Genomic DNA, 7,366 nt, shown 5'->3' with positions numbered 1-7,366 from the left:
GCTGACGTCAGGTATTCACTCAAACGATTTCCAGCCAGAACTTTCTCTCAGCTGTTTGTCTCCAAACCCCCCTCAAGTGGGAAGCTGGGGAGCAGGGCATCATGAAAGCTGCGAGACGGATGTGAGATTCGAGGCTTGTTCTGACGTATGACTTCATAGAAACTGGATATGAGCAGACAGCCACAGGTGGTGACTCCACCCCAAGCCCAGACGATGACAAGTTTCCAGACCTAAGCTCCCTAGAGCTGGCTGAGAACAAAGGCATGGCTGATGTGAGCACTTCTTAGAGGACGCTGAGACCGGGTTCCCACTGGACCCAGGCAGTGCGATGTTAGCCTGACAGGGTGAGTTGTTTTAGTGCCGTCTGCAAAGATGCTCGTGACTTCTCGGCTGGACCTGTGATGTGTCAAGGGCTTGACGTCACAGTTCTGAACTGTTTCTGCATAACAGGCCTTGTTAACCAGCCATTGCAAGGCTGGCACACTTGCAGAACTAGAGTGCCAGACAGGTGAGCCTTATCTGTGAGTGAGGGTGTGAGTGTGCTTGGTGTGGGTACGGAAGTGGCGTGTGTGGGCACTGTGGTGATAGGAGGGCCTCTGTGCCACAGAATGTCTCCATGCAGACGCCAAGAACTAGAGTGTCCTTGGACCTTACAACTCTCTGTTTACCTTTTCTGGGAGCAGTTGGCCCATTAGCCTCTCATACCTTAGTAGGAATTTGTCTGCCCTGCACAGGCCCTCTTACAATGTAGCGGTTGGCCACAACCTGCATTCATGTTTCAAGCTACCCAACCCTGCTGGTCCTGTGAGATTCTGTTTCTTGTGCCTAAAAGGAGACTCAAACCTGGTACCAGACTTGGGGAATTTCAGGATGTCAAGAATTATGGAAAGATCTCTGGAGCAATCACACAGGAAAAAACAGGCAAACCACAGAGAAATGGGAATCTGATTGGCAGCATGCTTTTCATCAGGCTCAGTGAGTGCTGGAAAACGCAACAGAGATGGCCTTTAGAGTTGTAAGGAAGAAGAGCATTTTGAACTCAGAATCCATGCCCAGCTAACCTGTCAATTATATCTGGGGGATGAATTTCCAGATGTGCAAGTTTGGGGGATGTTTATCTCCTGCTCCTTCTTTTGTGCCTTTTCTGAGAAGTTGTTTCAGGACGTACTCCAATAAAACCAGCTGCAACCAAAGGAATTCAACAAAAAGAGAAATGGAATCAGAAAATGGCTATATTACCTCATGTGCAATAGAAAAAAATTCTAATCTGAAAGTCTAAAAAGCAGGTGATACAATGAGCCATTTAGAATAGTACAATGAAGATGCTGGTTGATCTTTCTCACATGTTTCTTCCATCAATATGGAAAAACAAAGGCAATTAGCAAGGCCAGGATAAACAAAGAGTTACAGAACAGTATCTTGGGCAAGTGATAGAGTGTAAAAAAAATATCCATTTAAATGTTGGCTCCCAGACTATCCCCTGCCATCAGCCAGGCTTAGGGGTGTGAGATTTCATTTCCGTTCTGGGTACAGAAAAGAATAATACTTATGAAATCATAATACATGTTTCCTAGCTTTAGGATTAGGGGTTCAAAATATTGGCAATTGCAGGGGAGACATAGTTACAGATTCAGAACAGAGAGTTAATGTTATACATCTTCTCTGGCTACTTATTAAATTATGACTCTCTCTTCCTCTATTCCTTGCTTTAGTTTTCTCTGTAGTTCTTGTCACCACCTGATACATTGTCTAATTTGCCTACTGATTTTGTTTATTTTTTGTCTCCTTCAAGCTGGAAAGTGAGCTCTGTAAGACTAGGGGCTTTTGTCTGTTCTGTTTGCTACCCACAACAGTGCCTGGCATATAGCAGGTGCTCACTACATTTTGTTGAGCAAATGACATCTGAGCAATGTAAACATAAGGGCTTTGTGACACCAGCTGGCACATAAGGTGTAGAGCATAGGAGCCCTCAGCTCTTCACTTGACACAGAAGGAAGTCATGAGACAGTGCCCAGGCTGGTCAAACAGAAATGGAGGTCTATGCACATGACTCCAGCCTATTTCCAAAAACATGGAAGAGCTAAAAATAATGTAACTAAAAAAACTAAGGGGATAATGTAGGAAGTGGAAATGACTTAAACTTCTCTTTCATACTGGGACATCAAATAGAAATTGTCCAAAATTGGAAAATCCAGAAACAAAGTAAAAGCATTTTATTTAAAATTATGGTGGTAACAACAAGACCTGAAAACATTAACTGTTAAAATGATTCTCTCCCGAGAGTTGGACTAAGGGCAGGAAACTTTCCTTTTTCATTTAATATCAGTCTATACTGCTTTAATATTTTTACTTTGTGTGTGTATTACTTTTATAATTTTTAAAAATGTGGGGAAAAACCTATGTACACAGACCTCAATATCCTTGTTTCCTGTAAAAATGTCTTCACTTGTTTCTGGTTTGGCATCATGCCACTGGACTTTATAGAGGGTCAATATAAAAAATGGCCATCTGAAGAGTGTTATCTATATTGTTTGAAAACTTCAATAAAAGACACTCATGTCCATTATGTCACTGAATGTCCCTTATATGAGAATTCATGCTGTAAACTTCTAGAATTTCACATCTGAAAAAAGTTTGCCTCAACTAGGGAAAAATATCTGCCACAGATATGGAGGACAAAGAGGTTGACATTCTTAATATAAAAAACTTTCTCAAATTAATAAGAAAAATCCTTAAATACATCCTTAAGAAAAAAAAAAGAGAGAAAAGATACAAACTCACCAAAGAAGAAATTAAAAATTGCCTGCCCAACTGCCCTGCAGATCATGGGAAGGGATGGGACAGAGCCATATCATCAATGCTACCCAGTCATTAAACTAGAGCCAGGTGCCTGGGAGAGGGGCTGTCCAACTTGGGGCTCCCTGCTCAAGACTTCAGGTGCGGGTTGGAGAGTTGAAGGGCATGCAGAAGGCAGAAAGGCATTTACCCTGATCCTGTCCTGGGGCTCTGGGAACTCCCGTGCAGAAAGACAGACTCTTGACACAGGACTCAAGGGTAGAGCAGCACGGTCAGGCAGCCCTTCCAGCCTCCAACAGACACCATGTGGAGGGGCTGGCACAGGCCCTGCCACAATGTGGGCTAGGTCTCCCACGGCAGGGGCTTCACAGGGGAGCTTTCTAAGCTGGAGACAGGCACTCATGGCAGCGGCTGGAGGGTCTCACCTAGGGGCTGTGAGATGCACCATCTTTCTTTTTATAGAGATGTTCTATTTCTGAAGTTTGCATGTCCTCTGCTCAAGATGTCAGCTCTTCTTGGCTACTTTGGCCCCTGGCTTCCCAGGGAAGTAACCTGACTGGTTAGCGTGTTAGGGTACAGGCTAAGCTGTTGTAACCGAGCGTCTGAAAGGGTACTGCAATTTAAATAAGATGTTATTTCTCTCCTTTTACTGGGCTGGATAGCGTCCTCCCAAATTCACATCCACCCAGAACCTCAGAATGGGACCTTCTTTGGAAACACGGTGTTTGCAGATGTGATTGGTTAAGCCGAGGGTGCACCCTGACACCGTTTGGATGTGTGTCCCCTCCAAACCTCACACTGAAACTTGATCCCCCGTGTTGGAGGTGGGACCTGGTAGAAGGTGTTTGGGCTGGGGGACGGATCCCTTGTGAATGGCTTGGTGCGGTTCTTGCAGGATTGAGTAAGTGAACTCAAAGTATCTGAGACAGATCTCAATCAATTTAGCAAGTGTATTTTGCCAAGGTTAAGGATGTCTCCATGACACAACTTCAGGAGGTCCTAACAACATGTGCCTGAGGTGGTCAGGGCACGGCTTGGTTTTACACATTCTGCAGAGATGTTGAGGGAGGAGACCCTTAATCACCCTTAATCATCTAAGACCAGCCTCCCCTTGACTTCCACACTGCATTTCAATAGGAGAAGTAAAGGCTGGCAGACTGGGTGCCACCTTAATCACCCTCCTATAGATCTCAGGCATGGTGTGGAGGAACCTTTCCGGAAGGCATTGTTTTTACTTAAACAGGATCAAACCCCCACCTAAGTCACGTACCCCACACCTACTCCATGGCCCAAGATCCCTTGCACATGTAAATTCTAGAGCTGTAAGCCCAAGACCCTTTCACTTGTATATTCTAGAATTGTAAACCCAAGAGCCTTTCACATGTGATTTCTAGAGCTGTAAGCCTTTAAAAGGGCAGAGACTTTCTCTGTGAGCTTCGGCTTGGCTGTCAGGCAACTGTGCCGCCTTGCTCCTGGCCGAATAAATCACCCCTTCCTCCCCAGTTCAGTTTTGAGAGGTCTGTTTCTCACAGCTGCTCCTGCTGCAATGTGATTCATCAATCAACACATGCACCATGTATGTTGGCTTGGTCAGACAGGCAGGACAACTTGAAGTGGGGGCTTCCCGGTCACAGTAGAGTTAAGGATTTTCTGATTGGCAATTGGGTGAAAGAGTTATCAATAGAAGGGAATGTCTGGGTGACAATAAGGGGTTGTGGAGACCAAAGTTTTATCATGCAGATGAAGCTTCTGGGTAGCAGGCTTCAGAGAGAATAGATTGTAAACGTTTCTTATCAGGCTTAAAGAGTCTGTTAATTAGTGACTCCAAAAGTGGGGAAGGATAATGAGGCACATCCAGCTTCCCCTTCCCACCATGGCCCGAATGAGTTTTTCAGGCTGACTTTGGAATGCCCTTGGCTGAATGGAAGGGTTCATTCAGATGGCTGTAGGGCTTAGACTTTTATTTTTGGTTTACAAGTGGAAGCTTCCTGAGTCCTAACCAGAAGGAAATGCCAGCACCATTCTTCCTGTAGAGCCTGCAGAACCATGAGCCAAATAAACCTCTTCGCTTTGTAAATTACTCAGCCTCAGTATTCCTTCATAGCAATGCAAAATGGACTGAGACACACCCTAACCTACTGACTGCTGTCCTTATGAGGAGAGGAGAGGACACACAGGGACACGGGCAGGGAGAATGTCATGTGATGACAGACGCAGCTATCACTGTGCTCCAGCTCCAAGCCAGGGAACACAGAGGAACCCCAGCAACCCCCTGAAGTGCGAGAGACAGGAAGGAGCCTTGCCCTGGAGCCCTCAGAGGGAGCAGAGCCCTGCTTGATTTTGGACATGAAAGAGGCCTCCAGATCCGTGAAATAATAAATTTCCATTACTATAAACCACCAGCTGGTGGCACTTTGTCATGCAGCCCTGGGAAGCCCATGCATCCTCTGACAGTGCTGAGAGGGGCATACAATTGGCTCCACAGGGTCCTCCAGGCCCCAGGCCTGGGCAAAAAAAGATCACATGGAAATAAACCAAAAGAAATTTGTTTTCACTATGAAAATGCTTTAATAATGTTGTCTGTACAGCATGGGATGTGGACAGGGAAAACAGCAAGTGCACACACAGAGGCACAGGCCAGAGGGCAGGTTGGGAGCGAATAAAGAGTTCACACCACTTCCCTGCTTTCTCCAGTGACTGGAGGCTCTAGGCCACCTCCTCCTTGAACTCGCCCTCCTCCTCCGCTGTGGTGTCCTGGTGGTATTGTTATTTGAACACCAGGTCATTCTTGTTGCTCTTGGCCTTGGTGAACTCCATGTAGTCCAGGCCCTCTCCCATGTAGCAGTGCAGGAAGGTCTTGTGTGGAAACATGGCTGTGAACTGCTCCGAGATGCACTAGGACAGCTCCTGGATGGCCCTGCTGTTGCCAATGAAGGTGGTGGACATTTTTAGCCCTTGGGGCGGGATGTCACAGACAGCCGTTTTCTCATTGTTGGGGATCCACTCGACAAAGTAGCTGCTGTTCTTGTTTTGGACATTAAGCATTTGCATCCACCTCCTTCGTGGACATGTGGCCCCTGAACATGATGGCCACCATCAGGTAGCAGCCATGGAGGGGGCTCGCAGGCTCTCATCATGTTCTTGGCATCCAACATCTGCTGGGTGAGCTTGGACACTGTCAGGCCCCAGGACTGCTGGCTTACCTGGCTGGTCAGCAGGGCAAAGCTGGGCATGGGGTTGGGGCCAGTGGGGGAATGGGACCATATTCACGGCCAGCTTCTGCAGGTCAGCTTGAGCTGGCCTGGGAAGCATAGGCAGGTAGTGACCCCACTAATGGTGGCAGACACCAGGTTGTTCAGGTCACCGTGGGTAGGCATAGCAGCTTTCGGGTTCTGAAGAAGATGTCATAGAGAGCTTCATTACTGATGCGGTAGGGCTCGTCTGTGTTTCCTATGAGCTGATAGATGGAGAGGGTGATATTGTGGGGCTCCAGCACCGTGTCTGACACCTTGGGTGAGGGCACCACAGTGAATGTGTTCACGACCCTGTCTGCGTACTCCTCCCGGATCTTGTTGATGAGGAAGGTACCCATCGGGCCTGGCCACTTTGCTGCTTTATTTTGTGTTTTTAAACATACTTCTGGATTCAATATGCTGTTTCTTAATTTTATGTTCAGGTACCTTTGTGTTAGCTACTATATACCTAACAAATGTTTTCTTTTATTTATTTAAAACGTTTAGATTAATAGAGGGCCGGGCGAGGTGGCCATGCCTGTAATCCCAACACTTTGGGAGGCCAAGGCGGGTTGATCACGAGGTCAGGAGTTTGAGACCAGCCTGGTCAACATGGTGAAACCCTGTCTCTGCTGAAAACACAAAAAATAGCCAGGCCTGGTCTCAGGCACCTGCAATTCCAGCTACTTGGGTGGCTGAGGCAGCAAGATCACTTGGATCCTGGAGGTGGAGTTTTCAGTTAGCTGAGATTGCTCCATTGCACTCCAGCCTGGGCAACAAGAGTAAAACTCTGTCAAAAAGAAAAGAAAAGAAGGGGTAGGGCCTTTAAGAGCTGATTAGGTTATGAGGCCTCTGCCCTCATGAATGGATGAAGGTTGGGTTATCCAGGGAGTGGGCTTCTGATAAAAGGATAAGTTCAGTTTCCGTCCCCTCTTGTGTCCTGTGCGTGCTTGCCCCTTTGCCATGGCATGGCGCTGCAAGAAGGCTCTCACAAGTTGTGGCCACTTGATCTTAGACTCCTCAGCCTCCAGAACTGTGAGCCAAATAAAGTTATATTCTTTTTTCTCTTTTCCTTTTTTTTTTTTTGGACGAAGTCTTGCTCTGTCACTCAGGCTGGAGGGCAGTGGTGGGATGTTGGCTCACTGCAACCTCCGCCTCCTGGCTTCAAGCAGTTCTCCTGCCTCAGACTCCTGAGTAGCTGGGCTACAGGTGTGCTCCAGCACACCCAGCTAATTATTATATTTTTAATAGAGACGGGGTTTCACCGTGTTGGTCAGGCTTTCTCGAACTTCTGACCTCGTGGTCTGCCCACCTCGGCCTCCCAAAGTGCTGGTATT

At 46.9% G+C, this 7,366-nt stretch overlaps 1 pseudogene; it reads right to left on the bottom strand.

Moving 5' to 3' along the window:
• Positions 1 to 5,502: 5,502 nt before the first annotated feature.
• On the bottom strand, positions 5,503 to 6,388 carry LOC135269711 (tubulin beta-4B chain-like; annotated as a pseudogene).
• Positions 6,389 to 7,366: the final 978 nt, after the last annotated feature.

The sequence above is a fragment of the Aotus nancymaae genome, unplaced genomic scaffold, assembly GCF_030222135.1.
Source record: "Aotus nancymaae isolate 86718 unplaced genomic scaffold, 86718_ANA_hifiasm-v0.15.2.pri h1tg000057l, whole genome shotgun sequence".
NCBI classification, from domain to species: domain Eukaryota; kingdom Metazoa; phylum Chordata; class Mammalia; order Primates; family Aotidae; genus Aotus; species Aotus nancymaae.
Note: the sequence above shows the minus strand (reverse complement) of the source record. Positions and strands in the feature narration are given on the sequence as shown.